Consider the following 19,520-nt stretch of genomic DNA (forward strand, 5'->3'; position numbering starts at 1 on the left):
ACTTTTTGCTCTCTACTGCAGCTCGTGTCAAAATTTGGTACTGCAACAATTTCACACTTTTTGCTCTCTACTTCAACTAGTGTCGAAATTTGGTACTGGACCAAAATTATAAATGACAAATCCCCTTGCTGCTCTTTGAAGAGCCACCTTGAGAAATAGTTATTTAAGATAAGATATCCTTTATTCGTCCCACACTGGGGAAATTTACAGCCTCCAGCAGCAAGAATGTATGTAGAAAGAAAGAGAAAAAAACAACAAACATCTTTCAATTAAATGCAATATGAACACAAAATGGATAAATCACAGTACTATTTACAATTTTCCTTCACATCATTTAATTATTATTATTATTATGATTGTTATTTTTTATTCATCAGCCTGACAGCAGTCGGTAGGAACGAGCGTCGGTATCTCTCCTTCTTGCAGCGCGGGTGTAACAGTCTCTGGCTGAAGGAGCTACCAAGTGCTGTCAGGGCGGGCTGGAGGGGGTGGGAGGGACTGGCCATCATAGCTTTTTTTGTTTGTTTTTCAAAGACCTTTACAAGTTATGTGAATTCAATTTTTTTGTGAGGAATGTATTTTATTGAATGTGTTTGTTCTGAGTTTGTGTTGGACTCCTATTATTTCCATGTGATTTGGTTAAATGTATCCGATTAAAATTGGAAATGCAATTAATAATAACAGTACCCAAATTAAGTAAAGCCTCAGTCCTACCCAAAATCCACCATCATTTTTGCAAAACTTTAATTGTATTCAATAGAACGCAATGAAGGGACATTGCATTTTTTTTCTTGTCTACATTACATTTTACATTGTCTAGATCCAAAAGTACTGTACTTAAACAAGTAGAAAAATGTATTACATCACAAAAGAGAGGTTCGAGGCTCGTTAAAGCCACTTTTCATCAGTTGTTTTTGTTGAGGCACAAATAAACGTTGCATTTAGCATAATTTTAAACTGTCTGACCATTACAATTGGACAAACAAAAGGGCACTTTAAAACGATCTGACATTTGTATCTCTTCAATGTGTACACATACAGTGAACAACTGTGACATCAGCTCAATGAAATGTAGAGTGAAACTGAAATGAACAGATTTAAACACTAACCTCGTGTACATAAATACAACACAAATCATCTGGTACTAAACAAAGACATAAATGCAGCTCGAAGTGTGACAAACAACGATAAACAAGGCGTTTTCGCGATTCTTTCGCATGCTAATTAGCTCGCTAGCACCGACCTAGCATCGTCGCTATGTTGTTAGCATTCATTTAGCATCATCGCTATGTCGTTAGCAGTACTCTGAGCTAGCGAGTTTCAATGACAACAATTGAAGAAAAACGATCTCCGAAACACATTTCTAAATAATTCTAAGCACAAGCAGACTTACAGCCATTGCTTTCGAAGGTGAAACGAAAGGAATATAACTCAGGAGGACCAGTTGCAACGACCACAATCGGGCTTTCTGGAACGATTAGTCTGCTACCAACACGGCGTCTGCTACCCACAATGCACTGCGATAACTAAATGAATATTTTAAACACGATTTCTATTAATGAAATGGCCCGAAACTTTTACTGTGGGCAGAACACTTGCATACAGGAGTTTATGAATAAAATGTGTGCGAGAATTGAAAGCCGTTGAGAGACGGCATCGTGTTTGCACATGGTGGCCAACTCCTGCTGAGTGCATCAAGCCGAATTAATCAAATATTTTATCATAAAATAACTTATCATGGGGATTGACAATAGGATGGCACATATTTTTATTTTATTGGATGGATTTTGGAATTGTTGTGAATTCACAAATACTGCGAGAATTCAGCTTGCAGGCATGGTTTTCCTTAGAAGAGGCTGTGAATCAGTCGCCAAATGTCCGCATGACCAATGTTCCCTCTAAATTGTGCTCGTGAGCAATTTTGCGTAGCTCTCGTGCTCCCAGCCGCACACGGTGATGCTGGCGCGCACAACGCGCACCTGCAGGCAACATTGAAGGGGTGTTCACACGGCACACATTTGCTCCGGCCCTGCACCGATGTATTTTGTTGCGATATATTTTGCACCACAGCAAAATGTGTGGAGCGTTCACACGAACAAAGCCGCTGAGCGTGTCAACACCGGCACAGCGTCGTGCAGCCCCACTTGCGTTCACACGGCAGTTTCTGCAGCGGAGCAAAACGACAGAAAACAAATGAGCTGTCCTGTTGTTGTTTTTTTTAAACGTATACACAACTCAAGGACTACTGGACAGGCACGTCTTTCTCCTTCTCGGTCTCCGTGCCTTCTGCTCGAGAGTGACCGCCCCCGAAAAACGTAAATCAACGATGACTTCAATGACACTCAGAAAAGCAAACACGTAATGCGCCAAACAGAAAATCAGAGAGGAAATCACAAAATAAATTATATGGGGGGTTGGGGGTTGTGAGCACACAACAAAGGAACAAACTACACAAGCAACTCCGAGACAGTCCAGTCTCCTACAAAAGGAAAGATGTTACCAGCTAAGTCTTGTGTCGTTATTAAACAAACACATGCAGTCCGACAGAGCGCGAAAGCAACGCATTCTCACCGTACGTAAACTCTTCACAAGCATATGCTCTGGAGCAAATTTAAGACAGTTGCGTTCACACGTGCAAATTTACATCGGTGCTGCTGCGCAAACGAGCTTTTGCTCCGGAGCAAATTTTTAAACCACCTCCCTGTGGTGGATCAAATTTGGTCCGGTGTAAGCTGTTTTCCGGGGCTACGCCGGAGCTAATTTGCACGCGTGAACGCTCTACTGGGGCAGCCCCGGTGTAGCACCGGAACAAATTTTGCCGTGTGAACACCCCTTGAGACCGCTTAATTCACGAAAACCATATGTGGACATAGTTTACGAGCCCCTTAAATGAGCCTCTTTGTTTGTTTAAACCTCTTTCACACTTTTCGGTGGACAGGAGACTAGAAATGTTTGTGTTTAACTAAATGACATGCTTTGCATGATTAATGAGTAGGCAGTGTGGGACCATATTGCTACAGGTTGTATTGAGACTTGATTATTCTTGAAAAGACCCATGCTAAAATAAAAGTAACGAATGAGGGCTGGTATATATGTAACAACTCTCTATTCAGTGGTTTGATTTTTGCTTGTTTTGTAACATATCTGCTTCATGTAACTTGTGATCTCAGGTTTTAGACAGGTGTAACGCTTGTTTGATTTTGCTCAAGGTGGTCCAAGTAATACTCAGGCAGTTTGTGTGAATGCTATTGCAAATGGAAAATTAGAAGAAATATTGCTCATGCCCTTGCTGCATGTCCACACGAATGACTCAAACTTAAATACTGTGGAATATTGCATGTTTCAAGTATGCCGACTCTAATCAGAATTTGAAAATGCTAGCTTAAAGCTCTTCTCATGGTCTCACCACCCGTGGGAGGGGTCAAAGGGGTTGGGTGCAATGCGAGCTGGGCGGCAGCCAAAGGCGGGGACCCTGGCGGTCCGATCCTCGGCTGCAGAAGCTAGCTCTTGGGACATGGAATGTCACCTCTCTGGCAGGGAAGGAGCCCGAACTGGTGTGTGAGGCAGAGAAGTTCCGACTGGATATAGTCGGACTTGCCTCCACACACAGCCTAGGTTCTGGACAGCTGAGCAACGCTGTCTTGGGTGGTGATGGAGGGGAGGTCAAGTTCGAGATAGTGAGTGATTGGAAAGAAAAGCCACCAGCTGTTATAGGTCTCAAAGGTCGCAAAGAGCCCTCATTTTGTGACTACTCTTGTTATAATGTATTTTGTTCATATACCTGTACTATATACTGCCGTTTTTGTGTTATTTGTTTTGTTGGGGCATATATTTTTGCATTTGACTGCATGTGTTCTTACACATGTATTTTGTTAACATACTTGCATGTTCATAAAGGACGTGTACCATAGTCATGTCCCACATAAGGAAATTCTGTTATCAAGACTGATTGAGCAACGCAACCATGATTTCTACTAAAGAATACTTACTGTTGTTACTTACTGGATGCAAATCATAATGATCCAGTTGAAATGTCCAAATATGAATGAAACAAATTGGATATGCTGGGAACACTTCTGCAATACAGTACCTAACTCATTTTTTCTTGCAAAGTGTTGTGGCTGGCTTCTGCGCAGCTCTGCTAATTGAAATGTAAACAAACTCATGTCTGGGGGGAGGGGTGCTGCAAAAACTTCGTTTTGGAGCAGGTAACAGCCGCTCCTCCTCATGGCCAATGACTAAGTCAATTATCAAAATTGCCACAGCCTTTTTGAACTTTGAGGTCTGCTGTGAAGGCGAGCATGATAAATTTTGAGCAACATCAACATACAGTATTTGAGTAACTAGGCTCACCAATGTCACATACTCCGTGCACACACAGTATATTTAAACTGACTTACAATTTTACAATTGTTTTTAAAGCAACATAATTCCAAACTCTAATATGGAATTTAGATGAAACAATTATTTACTTATTGAATGCAAGTCATATTTTCCAGTTTCAATGTCCAAAGCTGAATGAAATAAATTGGATATTCTGGGGACACTTCTGCAATACAGTAGCTAACTCATTTTTTTCTTGCAAAGCGTTGTGGCTGGCTTCTGCGCAGCTCTGCTAATTGAAATATAAACAAACTCATGTCTGGGGGGAGGGGTGCTGCAAAAACTTCGTTTTGGAGCAGGTAACAGCCGCTCCTCTTCATGGCCAATGACTAAGTCAATTATCAAAATTGCCACAGCCTTTTTGAACTTTGAGGTCTGCTGTGAAGGCGAGCATGATAAATTTTGAGCAACATCTACATACAGTATTTGAGTAACGAGGATCACCAATGTCACATACTCCTAAAATAATTACAGCAAATAAAATTATATATATGTTCACAAACACAACCGCACACACAGTATATTTAAACTGACTTAAAAATTTACAATTGTTTTTAAAGCAACATAATTCCAAACTCTAATATGGAATTTAATCGTTTCTTGGTTTCTTGGAATTGGAATTCTTTACTTATTGAATGCAAGTCATATTTTCCAGTTTCAATGTCCAAAGCAGAATAAAATGAATTGGAATTTCTGGGGCCCTCCGTGAGTCGTCACCTTACCGTGGTGGAGGGGTTTGTGTGTCCCAATGATCCTAGAAGCTAAGTTGTCTGGGGCTTTATGCCCCTGGCAGGGTCACCCATGGCAAACAGGTTCTAGGTGAGGGGCCAGACAAAGCACGGCTCAAAGACCCCAATGATGAATACAATAAATGGATCTAGGTTTCCCTTGCCCGGACGCGGGTCACCGGGGCCCCCCTCTGGAGCCAAGCCTGGAGGTGGGGCTCGTTGGCAGGCGCCTGGTGGCCGGGCCTACACCCATGGGGCCCGGCCGGGCACAGCCCGAAGAGGCAATGTGGGTCCCCCTTCCCATGGGCTCACCACCCATGAGAGGGGCCAAAGGGGTCGGGTGCAATGTGAGCTGGGCGGCAGCCAAAGGCGGGGACCCTGGCGGTCCGATCCTCGGCTGCAGAAGCTAGCTCTTGGGACATGGAATGTCACCTCTCTGGCAGGGAAGGAGCCCGAGCTGGTGTGTGAGGCAGAGAATTTCCGACTGGATATAGTCGGACTTGCCTCCACACACAGCCTGGGTTCTGGTACCAGTTCTCTCGAGAGGGGTTGGACTCTCTTTCACTCTGGAGTTGCTCACGGTGAGAGGCGCAGAGCAGGTGTGGGCATGCTCGTTGCCCCCCGGCTCAGTGCCTGTAAATTGGGGTTCACACCGGTGGACGAGAGGGTTGCATCCCTTCGCCTGCGGGTGGGTGGACGGGTCCTGACTGTTGTTTGTGCATATGCACCAAACAGCAGCTCAGCATACCCACCCTTTTTGGAGTCCTTGGAGGGTGTGCTGGAGAGTACTCCTGCTGGGGACTCCCTTGTTCTACTGGGGGACTTCAATGCTCACGTGGGCAATGACAGTGAGACCTGGAGGGGCGTGATTGGGAGGAACGGCCCCCCCGATCAGAACTCGAGTGGTGTTTTGTTATTGGACTTCTGTGCTCGTCACGGACTGTCCATAACGAACACCTTGTTCAAACATAAGGGTGTCCATATGTGCACTTGGCACCAGGACACCCTAGGCCGTAGTTCCATGATCGACCTTGTGGTCGTGTCATCGGATTTGCGGCCGCATGTTCTGGACACTCGGGTGAAGAGAGGGGCGGAGCTGTCAACTGATCACCACCTGGTGGTGAGGAGGCTCCGATGGTGGGGGAAGATGCCGGTCCGTCCTGGCAGACCCAAACGTATTGTGAGGGTCTGTTGGGTGCGTCTGGCAGAATCCCCTGTCAGAAGGAGTTTCAACCCCCACCTCCGACAGAGCTTTTCCCATGTTCCGGGGGAGACGGGGGACATTGAGTCCGAGTGGACCATGTTCCGTGCCTCTATTGTTGAGGCGGCCAATCTGAGTTGTGGCCGTAAGGTGGTTGGTGCCTGTCGTGGCGGCAACCCTCGTACTCGCTGGTGGACACCAGCAGTAAGGGATGCCGTCAAGCTGAAGAAGGAGTCCTATCGAGCCTTTATGGCCTGTGGGACCCCAGAGGCAGCTGACGGGTATCGACTGGCCAAGCGGAACGCAGCTTTGGTGGTCGCCGAGGCAAAAACCAGAGCATGGGAAGAGTTCGGTGAGGCCATGGAAGCCGACTTCCGAACGGCTTCGAGGAAATTCTGGTCCACCATCCGACGTCTCAGGAGGGGGAAGCAGTGCACCACTAACACTGTGTACAGTGGGGATGGGGCGCTGCTGACTTCAACTCGGGACGTTGTGAACCAGTGGGCAGAATACTTCGAAGACCTCCTCAACTCCACCAACACGCCTTCCTTGGAGGAAGCAGAGCCTGGGGACTCTGAGGTGGGCTCTCCTATCTCTGTGGTTGAAGTCACCGATGTGGTTAAAAAGCTCCTCGGTGGCAAGGCCCCAGGGGTGGATGAGATCCGCCCGGAGTTCCTCAAGGCTCTGGATGTTGTGGGGCTGTCCTGGTTGACACGCCTCTGCAACATCGCGTGGTCAACAGGGAGAGTGCCTCTGGATTGGCAGACCGGGGAGTTCTGTGGGGTGTGCTTCGTGGGTATGGAGCACCGAACCCCCTGTCTCGGAGTTGTTTGTTCCTTTGTTGTTTGTTCACAACCCCCCACCCCCATAGAATTTATTTTGTGATTTCCTCTCTTGATTTTCAGTTTGGTGCATTAGTGTTTGCTTTTCTGAGTGTCATTGAAGTCATCGTTCATTTACGTTTTCTTGGGTGGTCACTCTCGAGCAGAAGGCATGGAAACCGGGAAGGAGAAGGACGTGCCGGTCTAGTAGTCGCTTGAGTTGTGTATATACAGTACGTTTTAAAAAGAACCAACACGACAGCTCGTTTGTTTTCTGTCGTTTTGCTCCGCTGCAGAAACTGCCGTGTGAAGCGGCTTTGTACGTGTGAACGCTCCACACAATTTGCTGCGGTGCAAAATATATCGCAACAAAATATATCGTTGCAGCGCCGGAGCAAATGTGTGCCGTGGGAACGGCCCTTTAGTCAATCAGTTCCTACAACAGCAAATCGCAACCGGCCCCTTGCTAGGTTCTGATAACCTTCAATCTTGGCTCCAGCCTCCCTGTATGGAGTTTGCATGTTCTCCCCGGGCCTGTGTGGGTTTTCTCCAGGTACTCTGGTTTCCTCCCACATTCCAAAAACATGCATGAAAGAATAATAGAACACTCTAAATTGTCCCTAGGTGTGAGTGTCAGTATGGATGGTTGTTCATCCATGCATGTCCTTTAGAACAGCTTTTCACATGGCTACACTGTAAAAATGAACTTTTGGTTTGAAAAAAAAAAGATGTCTACATTAGAGATTGTGCAGGACAACTGCGTCTTTGTCAGTGGCTAAGTACCCACTCGTTGATGAGTACTTAAGAATGCAATGGACAGTAATTAGGGTGTGACACATATTTGGTTTCTGGGGGGGGGGGGGGGGGACAAAGTGGAGACTCGCTTCGTTGACGCAAAGTTTCACATCAAGGTGAGGGGCCTGAAATTAGCGTCTTGTAGCCCGTGAGTGTGAGACCCCTGTATTAAATTAAGAAACATTTCACATCTTTTTGGAAAGGCAGGTTGGAAATATAGGTTGTTATTTCAGTATTATTGGATGACTACATTGATAAACTACAACTTGAGCCCTTCTGACAGTTTCGTGGTATATTGGTTTCAATGGCAGCACTGTTAAATGCTGGATGCGGAAGGGAGCCGGTCACCTTGTTGAAGTGAAGTTGTAGTCTTGGAAGTAGGAAAAATGGACAAACATAAATATGGAACAGCTTTGACAATATCCCAAACTGTAATAACCGAAGCAGAGCATTGCATACACAGTGTAGGTGTTTTATTTGTTTTAATTTCTTTGATTGATAAATTAATAACTAAAGTGTTTTGAAATGTTGTTACAATACTTTATGTAGTTTAGGAATTTGTGTGAATTTCTGATTATGTTATATGAAACGTTAAAGTGAGAAGACCATGAAAGGGTTAATCGTGTTTAAGTAGAATTTTCGCTCCGAAGTTGCTGCTCTGCCCATCCCCCGCTTTCCCCCTCGCATCAATTAAGAGCGGTTGGCTTCAAAGGCTGGAGGAGCGTTGTCTTCACACGATACTTTTCGGCGCACTCAAGCCATTTATATTTCTATACCGGGACAACCAACACCATTTGGCTTTTTGACAACATGGAGAAAACACGGAGAAGACTGTTGTTACAATACTTTATGTAGTTTAAGAATTTGTGTGAATTTCTGATTATGTTATATGAAACGTTAAAGTGAGAAGACCATGAAAGGGTTAATCATGTTTAAGTAGAGTTTTCGCTCCGAAGTTGCTGCTCTGCCCATCCCCCCACTCTGCCCATCCCCCCACTCTCCCCCTCGCATCAATTAAGAAGCGGTTGGCTTCAAAGGCTGGAGGAGCGTTGTCTTCGCGCGATACTTTTCGGCGCACTCCAGCCATTTATATTTCTATACCGGGACAACCAACACCATTTGGCTTTTTAACGACATGGAGAAAACACGGAGAAGACTCGCCCCTAACCGGGAGCACCACCGTCAGAATGAGAATGCTCAGGTAAGTAATCATCCTTTCTTTGTCGAGAGACGGGTACCCGCGAATACGAGTGTCGTCGTAACAATCTGCGTGCTGAGCACCGAAGGACTTGTTACTCGCGGCGTACTGTAAACTCTAGGCCGTCAATTGGTTTTAATTTAAAGCTGCTTTATGTAGTTTTTTTTCTACACGAAGAAACAATGGCAAACTACGAACACAGCAATTTAGGAACAACGCACATGGCTTGCGCTCAGGCGGTTACGGCAAGGCCGCGTCGCGTTGAATTTATGTGGTTTATATTTCGGCAAAAATGAGACAGAAATTGTTAGTTTCTGTACTCATACCGAATTGAAATAAGTAGACAAATGAACCAGTGCTCTGGCTCGCTGTATTATATTAAACTAGACATGTTTAGTCTAGCCAGAAACCATTTTTTCTCGAGAAAAATGTATTTTTTAAATTAAATACCGAATGAATGAGGCGGATTGCAGGCCAACGCGAGCTGCTTTACTGCGTTTTTAAATGCCAGTTGCTTAATTTCACAGAGCATCCGAAGCGTGTATCCAACATGAGTTTTATCATCACAGGTTCAAATACTACTCTGTACCATTTTATTTATTACTATCGTATTTTGAGTTAATTTACATAATCATATTCATTTTACTCTTTTTTTCTGCCTGTCAACTAAAATGTCCATCGATTTTTGCCCAGTTTTTAATTTAATAAAATATATTATTTGTCTCTTTTCCATGAGACTAGAAAATGCATGCTGATTAACTCATACTTTGTTTTATTAATGGAGGTTTTAGTTCCATCTGGTCTACTTTCCATCCTGTGAAAATGTGTGACGACAAAACATTGTCGTATTTTCATGAATGCAAGTTGGAAGACAAGTGTTGAAAACATTGGCAAAGACAGATAAACTTTGTACAGAATTGCCGAGATCTAGCATAAAACTCTTTTTCACCATCTCAGTTGTCTACAAAATTAACAATTTTCCCTGTTTTTCCCTCTTCTGCCCTGATGTGTAGGCTCAAATGCGTAAAGCCCAACCATCAGGGCAACATACACCTCTTCTCAAAGAGAGGCCTGGTGCTGAGACTCATTCCGGAGCCTTCTCCACAAGGTCAACACCATCATCATCATCAGAGGAGTCTGTGTCATCCGCCCAAAGTGGAGATGACCACAAACCAGCATTCAGTGAGGGGGGGGGGGGTCCCGGTCGTCCAACAGCAGTGGATCAGAAAAGGACCACATTGATTTGCATGAAGCTAAGGCCCTCAAGGCAAAATGTAAATCAAAACAAAAAGGTATGAAATCGAAAGGAACAGAGAAGTTAAATGATGGCCAAAAAAGGAACTACCACCAATCTTCGTGGATGTGACACGTGCCTCAGAAAATACGCACAAGAGAGCAAGGCCAAAAACCCAGAACTGTTGAGGTCAACAAAATTAAGGAAGCATGTTGCTACCTTATGTCAGCTTCTCGACCTGAACAATCAGGAACTCGAGCAAGTTGCTCGTTTTATGGGACACGACATTAGAGTCCATTGTGAGTTTTATCGGCAGACCGATAAAACTTTCCAAGTGGCCAAGATTGCCAAACTACTGTTAGCGATGGAACGTGGGACAGAGTCGCTGAAGGGAAAGAGTCTGCAAACCCTGGAATCTGTTATCACTGGTATGTAAATTAATATATTTTTAAAGTCATCCCCTTCCATTTATTCTTTTCTCCATCTGTCTTTGTTTCCACGACAGTGTGCATGTCTTTATCGGCATATTTTCTTTTACCTTCATATTTTAGTGTAAAATTATGTTTTCTGATTTCTGACTGTGAATATTTCAAAAGGAAGAGCACATGCAGCCACCTCAACCAAAGGTCTGAAAAGTGGCAAAAAGAGAAGACCAGATCCAGGGAGACGACAGGAAGCTCAAGATGGTATGTAATAAAAATAACATTAGTAGTCATAGCAGGAAGAGGGATGCCAATATATGCTCTAGAGTTCATGCTTGGAATTAATATAGAAACCTTGAATCATTTCAAATTAATCACATTCAAACGTTAGCCCTAATGTTGACCAAATGACCTACTTCTAAGTTACAACAATTTTTAGTTAGACACCAATTGATCCCAGTTGCCTCTGCCTCTGGCACCTTTAACCAGAACCTTTTTTTCAATGATAACAATAAGCAAACAAAAGCACGCACATATGTATGTCGAGTTATTCGGGGGGATGTTGCAGCAACTTGACAGGCAGCTGCCTCTCACTATCCTCACACGTGTGCTGTTCTGACACACATCTGTCCTGTGGATTAAAAGTAACGAACAATGATCAAAGACAGAACTTTTAATCAAACAGGGAGTTAGTGATAACATGCGATCGATACCGTTCTAATACCGTTAAACTACTACTGATTAAAGCTGGTTAGCCTGTCGACCTCACAGTGCAAAGGTGCAGGGTTCAATTCCGGTCCTAGTCTTCCTATGTGGCGTTTGCTTATTTTTCCCACCACATACCTGCGTGGGCTTACTCCAAGTACTTCGGTTTCCTCCCACATTCCCATAACATGCATGGCTGATTGAACACTCTAAATTGTCCCCAGGTGTGAGTTTGAGATGGTTGTCTCTGTGTGCCCTGCAATTGGCTGGCAACTTGTTCAGGGTGTCCCCCGCTGACCTCCCAAAGACAGCTGGGATAGGCTCCAGCATGCCCTGCGACTCTTGTGAAGATAAAGCGGATTGGAAAATGGATGGATGTTTAGTAATTCCTTTACCTTGACAGCTCTCATTTTCTCTGTGTCCAGACCATTTGCATAAATGAGAAAACCCTTTCATTCTCAGAGCAAGAGTGAATGTCTTCCATCCATATTTACATGGTGTAAATGTCATCTTTCACAGAATGAGAAGTGCCACATTCAGCTGTAGCAACGAGATCTGATGTTGAAGATGATGGAGGCGGTAACAGTACCAACTTGGACACTGAAAACACAGGTAATGCTTTCAGTTTGACTTGGACCATCTGTCACTGCACCATTGATATGTTTCTGAGATGTAAGGAATTTCATTTGAGTACATCATCTTGCTACAAGGTACCTACAAAAGGCCACCGAAGATGCAGTCAATTAAAGAAAGAAATTATGCTGATGACGCTGATGACGACATGAGTGATGTTTCTGGCAGTGAATATGGCGGTAATGTTTTTTTGTCCGACTTGAATCCTCTTTTGCTGTATTATTGGCATATTTCTGAGATGCATGTGGAAAGAACTTTGATTCTATCAAAACATTATTTTATAGATGGAGGGGTGTGCCATAAGACAGTTAAGAAGACTGTCAAGAAAAAAAGACAATGTTGGGAAGACATGGATTGGGTGAGTCTCTAACATTAGCACAAGTGACATGTTACAGACCTGGCATTAGTAAGATTTTTTTTCTTACTCTAAGTCAGGGGTGTCAAACTCATTTCACTCTGTCAAACTCAGGCCACATTGGCCTCGGTAGATGTTAAGTGGGCCGAGCCATTAAAATTATACCGTACTCTGCTATAAAGAAGCACAAGAACATTCGGAAATGTAGAAATTTAATGAACATATCTTTTTACAAAACATTTCATGAAGCACCTTAGATTTCCTTAGACAAATGTGCGATTGACTTTTATCATTCACATATATGCATCGCAACTGATTGTACAAGGGCACTAAACAAGTAATTGGTGTTGAAAAATACAGTGATGCACTTTTAGATTAAAGGAGATTTGTGAAGAAAGGAATTTTTAAGCCTTGTGCATATAAATTATAAATTTAATCCCTGCCTATACCTTACAAACTAAAGAGAGTGCCATTAAATGTGTAAAGAACAATGAATTCAAATGTCCTTGATAGCATCTGCTGTTTTGGGTCCGTCCGTCTCAGTGACAGACTTGGACTGCTGTTGTCTTCTTCTCAAAACAATGTGTCTTTCTACTCTGATCAAAACGGTGTGTCCCCTAGCGGATACTCCATGAATTGCATGTTATTCAAAATTTTCGTTCCATGTCTTTTCTGCATTTTTTTCACTTTTAAATGATCCTGCGGGCCTGATCAAACCTGCTTGCCGCACGGTAACGGCCCGCCGGCCGTATGTTTGACACCCCCGCTCCAAGTCCTGATTGTTTTTTGTACATTCCAATATATCAGGAATTACAAATGTGTATCATCAAAGCATATTCACCCAATGTATATTATTATTATTATTTACAGTCTATGACGCATCTTTCACACATGGCCAAGAACAACTATCAACATCAGGGAGCGCCACCAAACGAAAGAGGATTGCAACACTTACACATGACGACGATGATGTTGAAGACAGCGGTGAGTCAGTGCATCGTCAACACAACTCAAAGTTTCATTACCATTATACTAACATGCCAACTTTCTTAGATGAAGAGGACAAAAAGACTGGACACAGATCTCTTGGGAAGAAGAAGACAGCAGTTCGAAAAGAACATAGTGAAGTTGGTAAGATGAATTTCTGTTGGATAGATCCGTATAACAATTTAAGAAACTCAAACAGCACAAGTCACTGTGACTTGCAGATGGAAAGACGAGTCGTTGAAGTGGTCTACTCAGTTGTAAAATTGTCTTCAATTTCTATTGTATAGCAATTTCTCTTACAGGGTTATGATATAATTTGGTTACAGTAACACACTGATTGTACTTGAATCCAATTTAAAAAAAAATCTGACCAAAGAGAGATACAGTCGAACCTCTCGACAACGAAATCATGTTTGCAGCCAGAAATATTCACATTCACACCATCACTGAGCAGGAACTGATCCCACACAAGTCATGCGAGTATACCACTACACCACAGGTGTCAAAGTCAAGGCCCAGGGGCCGGATTTGGCCTGCCACATCATTTTATGTGGCCTGCAAAAGCAAATAAAGCATGTCGAATTCCATGAGGCTTGCTAAAGTCTGAACCAAAATCTCAAAATGTCATATGAAGTCCACAAGAACAATCATTATTTTTTACTTCTGATTTTAAAAGTAGTTATCCATCAATATGTTATGAGTGGTGTATGTAATGTGGAGGTGATTAAATATGTATATGGTCTCCCAAAATTCATAATGGCCCTCCAAGGGAAACCATAACTACAATGTGGCCCGTGCCAAAAATGAGTTGGTCACTCCTGCAATACACCATCAGCAACCAGAAGTTACATATTTGGTATCTGACATTTGAATGGATTGTAAAATAATGCATTTCACTGCAAACAAGGAAAACTGGTAATGCATACCGTATTAGATAATATTCACCACATATGTTGCTCTGAAATCGGCACAGTGGTTCAGGCTTTGATTGTAGCTTCGAAACATGAATGTCAACAGTGCCGCTGGATTACCATTTATCGCGGCCTCTGTGTGTCATGGATTTTTTCAAACATATTCATTAAAAAAAAGTGAAAATGCTGCAAAAGGTCCTCAAGAGGCAGTGAAAATAATCAAAACAACAGCGAGTCACATAGAACAACATGTACAGGACTGTGTTTACTGTATTTCGTTATTTATACACTAACCTAACCTAACTTATACATGTTTAAATATATTAGTATATAGCATTAAGTACTGTTAATTACTACAAACATGCATGTATACCAGTACATTTGGCCTTATAAATATTTATACTCATACACATGTTCATATACCTATTTGGAGGGTGAGGGGGTTTTGCTACTTAGCGGATTTTCGTTTATCGCGGGTGGTTTTGGTCCCCATTAACCCCGATAAACGAGGGATCACTGTACTTGCAAAGACTGTTTTTTCTGTATGTTCTTCACAATAGAAGGCTTCAGAAATAGAAAACAAAAGTTTGGGGCATGCTGGAGCCTATCCTAGCCGTCATTGGGCTGTAGTCAGAGTACACCCTTTAGTGGTTGCCACCCAATTGGGGGGCCCACATAGATAAACAAGACATTAAAGGCGGAGACTAGGCAAAAAACCCCACATTAATTTTAAGGATATTGAAAAATATTTGTTTTTAAGTCAACAAAGTTGGTTTAAACTAGATGCCTAAAACATGTTTTGAATCAATGCATTTTTGTCCTGTTATCAGTCAAGGCAGCGTTCAGATTTTAATACAACTTGAAGAATGTCTGTTTATATTCAACTAAACCACTAATAACCCTCTTTTTTTCCCTCCAGAATTGGAAACTAAAAAAAGGAAGAGACCCGGACTCCAAAGGAAAGAGCAGCAATTGATCGACACCTTTCAAAATTTGTAGCATTAAAGAAAGTTCCAAGGAAAGATGACTGCGTTAAGTGTCGTAGTCAAGCATCGCCAGACCTTGAAGATCGCACATGGAGAGATATTCCACAATGAAATTATTAAAAGATATGTAATTGGGAAAAAAGCTTGAAGATGAAAGATATAGAGAGGGAGAGACATAGGGGGGAGATAGATGAAGGGAGAGAGGGAATGGGATGAGAGAGAGGGGAGAAAAGGAATAGAGTTTGAAAGCACAGTTATTTGGTAGGGTATATGTGGGTTCATGTGTCAGGTTGTGGCGCAGCAAGTTTTTTTAGTGTGCGTTTTGAAGGTTGAAGTTTTTCAGGTGTTCTTGTAAGTTTTGAATAAGAGTACTTTTGTTTGTCAAAAATAAATCATAAAGTCAAGTCAGCTTTTATTGTCAAATATGCTCTCTGTGTAATGTACAGCACAGATTAAAATACTTTCCTCTCTCAGCCACAGTGCAAACGTGGCGTATTGAACACACAAATATCAGAACTAAATAAATGACAGTACCCTGTTAATGGTGATAAACTGTTTAAAAATAATATATCTGATTATAAATTTACATCATTAAATGTTTAGTAAGGTGAACGGCACCTAATCTACTTCAAAATCATTAAGAACGCATGGCCAGTGCCCGGTCCTCACTTATCTAGTTAAAAACTTTTTCTTAACCTTTGGTGTTTTATTTAATCTAAAGGAATGTATTGCCTAAGGGCGCCCTCCTGTGTCTAGAAATGTGTCTTTTTCATTTCTTTTTCAAGCAGAAAGGGTGGTCCTCGCTTTGTAGGCCTTTTTACTCGGTCCTCACTGTGCAGCAAGTGCAGGAATGTGTGTGTGTGTGTGTGTGTGTGTGTGTGTGTGTGTGTGTGTGTGTGTGTGTGTGTGTGTGTGGGTGTGTGTGTGTGTGTGTGCGCGCGTGTGTGTCTTTCTGCCGTAATCATCAAAATTGAAACTGATAAACTCTTGGAATACAGTATTTCACTTTGTGTGTGGTGAACCAATATAACAAGTTTCGTAACCGTACTGAAATAGAAAGAATTTCCATTGATATTCAAATTTTTCGGCATCCACCTGTACATACAGTTTGTCAGTTCATGAAATATATTGAAGCCGATATTTAATTAATTGTAAATGTTATCATCCAGCTGTTTTAAGACAGTGGTCAGCATTTTAGTGGCTTATTTGTGAATGGTTGGGAGCTGCGCTGTTCTGCTTTGTCATTCTAGATTTGGCCTTTAAAGTATGGATTGATTCACTCCTATTTAAAATTCCACAGACAGAATCACAAAATCATTTCCTCAATTGTGTGTCCTTGTATCCCACAAGGTCGTGTGTGTGTGTGTGTGTGTGTGTGTGTGTGTGTGTGTGTGTGTGTGTGCGCGTGTGTGTGCATGTGTGTGTATGCGTGTGTGTATATGTTTTTGTGAGAGAGTAGAGAAAGGGGCTCATCGCCTCATCTTCTTCACCTGTGTCCACAACTTCGATATTGTGGTTGGTTAAACCTGCAAGCTTCCAGTGCACATCTCAATTGCCACGCACACACACACACACACACACACACACACACACTCTGAAACACAAACACACTCACAGGCAGACACAGAGGGGCCTGTCTGGTTCTGTCCCTGCGGCCTCATTATCACCGCTGGCTTTGTCCTCAGCTTGCCTCCCTGCACACATTCTTTCTCGCTCACACACACACACACACACACACACACACACACACACACACACACACACACACACACACACACACACACACACACACACACACACACACACACACACACACACCAGGCCCCATCTCCCCAAAGTGTGCACTCCAGCCCAAAACATACATATTAATGCCTGGACAGGGAGGCGGTGGGGCTAAAGGGGAGGTATGGTAGAAGCCTGGGTGGAGGGGAGAATAACAGAAGAAGGTAGGAAGAAGTGAGCAAATGAAGGAGGGACTCAAGTGAAATAGATTTGCTGAGATCAATTCTGCTAAAATGCATGTCTGATTAAAAAGAAAACTTTTGCCGCTTACACAGGAACAAGATCTGATAAGGTGACAAAACAACATTATTGCTCTAAGCTAAGCTACACAGCAGTGAAGAAAATTCCTCACCTGACTTAATTCGCCCCAACTGCCACGCTTGGCATGCAGTAGGAGGCCACACTCAGTCTGATGCAAATAGAAAAAAAGGGAACACGGCAACTTCAAAAGTCAGGAGTCCTAAATGTAAAACTGACACAACTACATGTGAGAAAGAAAACTTGCAATTTGTTATTTCTCCGCTGTTAGTCTATAAGTCGGTGTGGGTTTACGTCAGTCTGTCAGAATGTGTCTTGGCAGATCTCTGGATCCATCATTATTGACTGTCAAATCTCTATAAATGATTTAACTTGCGCGTGTGTGTGTGTGTGTGTGTGTGTGTGTGTGTGTGTAGAGCCAGAGGCTATCTTGTCCAACGGCAGAGACGGATGAGGCAGAGAAAGATGCTCTTTGCCTTCGGACCCCTGAGCCAGCTCAGCACACACACCTCATTCACATGGTGAGATGGCCAACACTCACGAAGCTTATTTGTGTGCGTGCAAAGGCGTTGAACGCATACATTCATGTTTGATGGCAAGTTTGGTAAGTATGAATGTTTTTGGCACACTAGCGTTTGTATGAATTGTGTTTAAAGACATGAAGTTTGGTCATTGTCTTGTTTCTTCAAAGTTAAGAGCATCAATTCTATCCTGATTTATTTCTCTCAAATTTGGGTATGGATTTTTTTTTTTTTTTAAATAACAATGTAGTTTGAAAACTGCAACATAGACATGGAATCCACTCATTGTCCGTCTCACAGTTGAGAGTTTGAATGTTTAAATCTCTGCTCAACATTTTGCATGTTCTCCCTGTGCGTAAAGTCCCTGTAAAGTGAAAGAAAGAATGAGTTCAAAATTTGACACGACAATGTAAACAAGTCAGCCAAATTTGAATCCATGAAAGAATTGCCACATCAGGCTTCAAAATGGTGAAAAAACAAAACGTCACAGCTATAAGACATGCCCCATTTCAAGGAGTACACTTATAAGAATGCATTTTTTGCCACTTGCTGTTGACTGAAAATGTGCTCACAAGCTGAGCTGAGCGGTTTCCGATTATATGACTATGATCTTTGATGCAGTTTTTCCTGTGCTTCGGTTAAATCGACGGTTCATAGAATTGCTGGTATTGACTGTCCTCTCACTGCTGGTCGGTTCTTGTGAGTGATTTTGATTCACAATCGCATCAGAGAATGTCACAGGAGTGCCAAATCTGACCGCCCTTCCTTCCTTCGCACTGCTGTTTCTGGTCTGGTCACCGAGCCTTTCAGAAGCCCCGAGACACCTACTGCGGGGAAAGAGAATTGCACATCATCTTTACATCTCTTTTGAATGGCCCAGGCACTTCATCCATCAGTGCGCACCTCCACCCAAGAGCCCTTTTGGGACTACAGAATGAAGCATTAGAGCAGGGGTGTCCAAAGTCGGTCCTCAAGGGCCGTTGTCCTGCCTGTTTTCCACCTCTCCCAGGAGCAACACAACCGATTCAAATCAACAGGATCGTTCTAATGCTGCTTCAGAGCTGGCTGATGAGCTGATTATCTGAACCAGGTGTGTTGCAGGCGGGAGAGCTGGAAAACAGGCAGGACAGTGGCCCTCCAGGCCTGGAGCTGGACATGTCTGCATTAGAGTGAGTTACACGAAGACCTCAAGTGAATTTTCACATCGGATTAACTTCCTGCCACTGTCTTCTGCCTCAACAACTCTGTCTCCCTTCAAGTGATGATAGATTCAGGGGCAGACAACAATTTTATTGATTTGTTGCTAATGCTAAATTCTCCATGTCCCGTTTAGACTCACCCCGACCAACTCAGTGCCATTGATGGAAGCCTGCTAGATACTGTTACACCCAAGCCCATTTCTCTCTCTCTCTCTCCCTCTCTCTCTCTCTAACTATTTAAGGCAACCATCAGGAGCACATTCGATTTTTGGTCATTTCTTCTCCTTCCCCAATTGTTCTTGGACTACCTTGGTTAAGACTTGATTATCCATATATACACTAGATGTCCTCATTCATAGGTAGTTGGAGCACTTTCTGTCATGCTCATTGTTGGTGTTCTG

The 19,520-nt window shown here is 43.0% G+C and overlaps 2 protein-coding genes across 2 annotated transcripts in view; both read right to left on the reverse strand.

Moving 5' to 3' along the window:
• Positions 1 to 19,520, reverse strand: part of LOC127600226 (CUB and sushi domain-containing protein 3-like) — a 782,730-nt gene that overhangs the window by 34,786 nt on the left and 728,424 nt on the right. The window lies entirely within an intron of this gene.
• The window catches only part of zgc:110410 (uncharacterized protein LOC553618 homolog), a 188,588-nt gene continuing 182,881 nt past the window's right edge, over positions 13,814 to 19,520 (reverse strand). Inside the window, exon 12 of the transcript XR_007962308.1 lies at positions 13,814 to 14,277. The gene's annotated coding sequence lies outside the window, so the exon portion shown is untranslated. The remainder of the gene's footprint in view (positions 14,278 to 19,520) is intronic.

Source organism: Hippocampus zosterae, chromosome 5 (assembly GCF_025434085.1).
Source record: "Hippocampus zosterae strain Florida chromosome 5, ASM2543408v3, whole genome shotgun sequence".
NCBI classification, from domain to species: domain Eukaryota; kingdom Metazoa; phylum Chordata; class Actinopteri; order Syngnathiformes; family Syngnathidae; genus Hippocampus; species Hippocampus zosterae.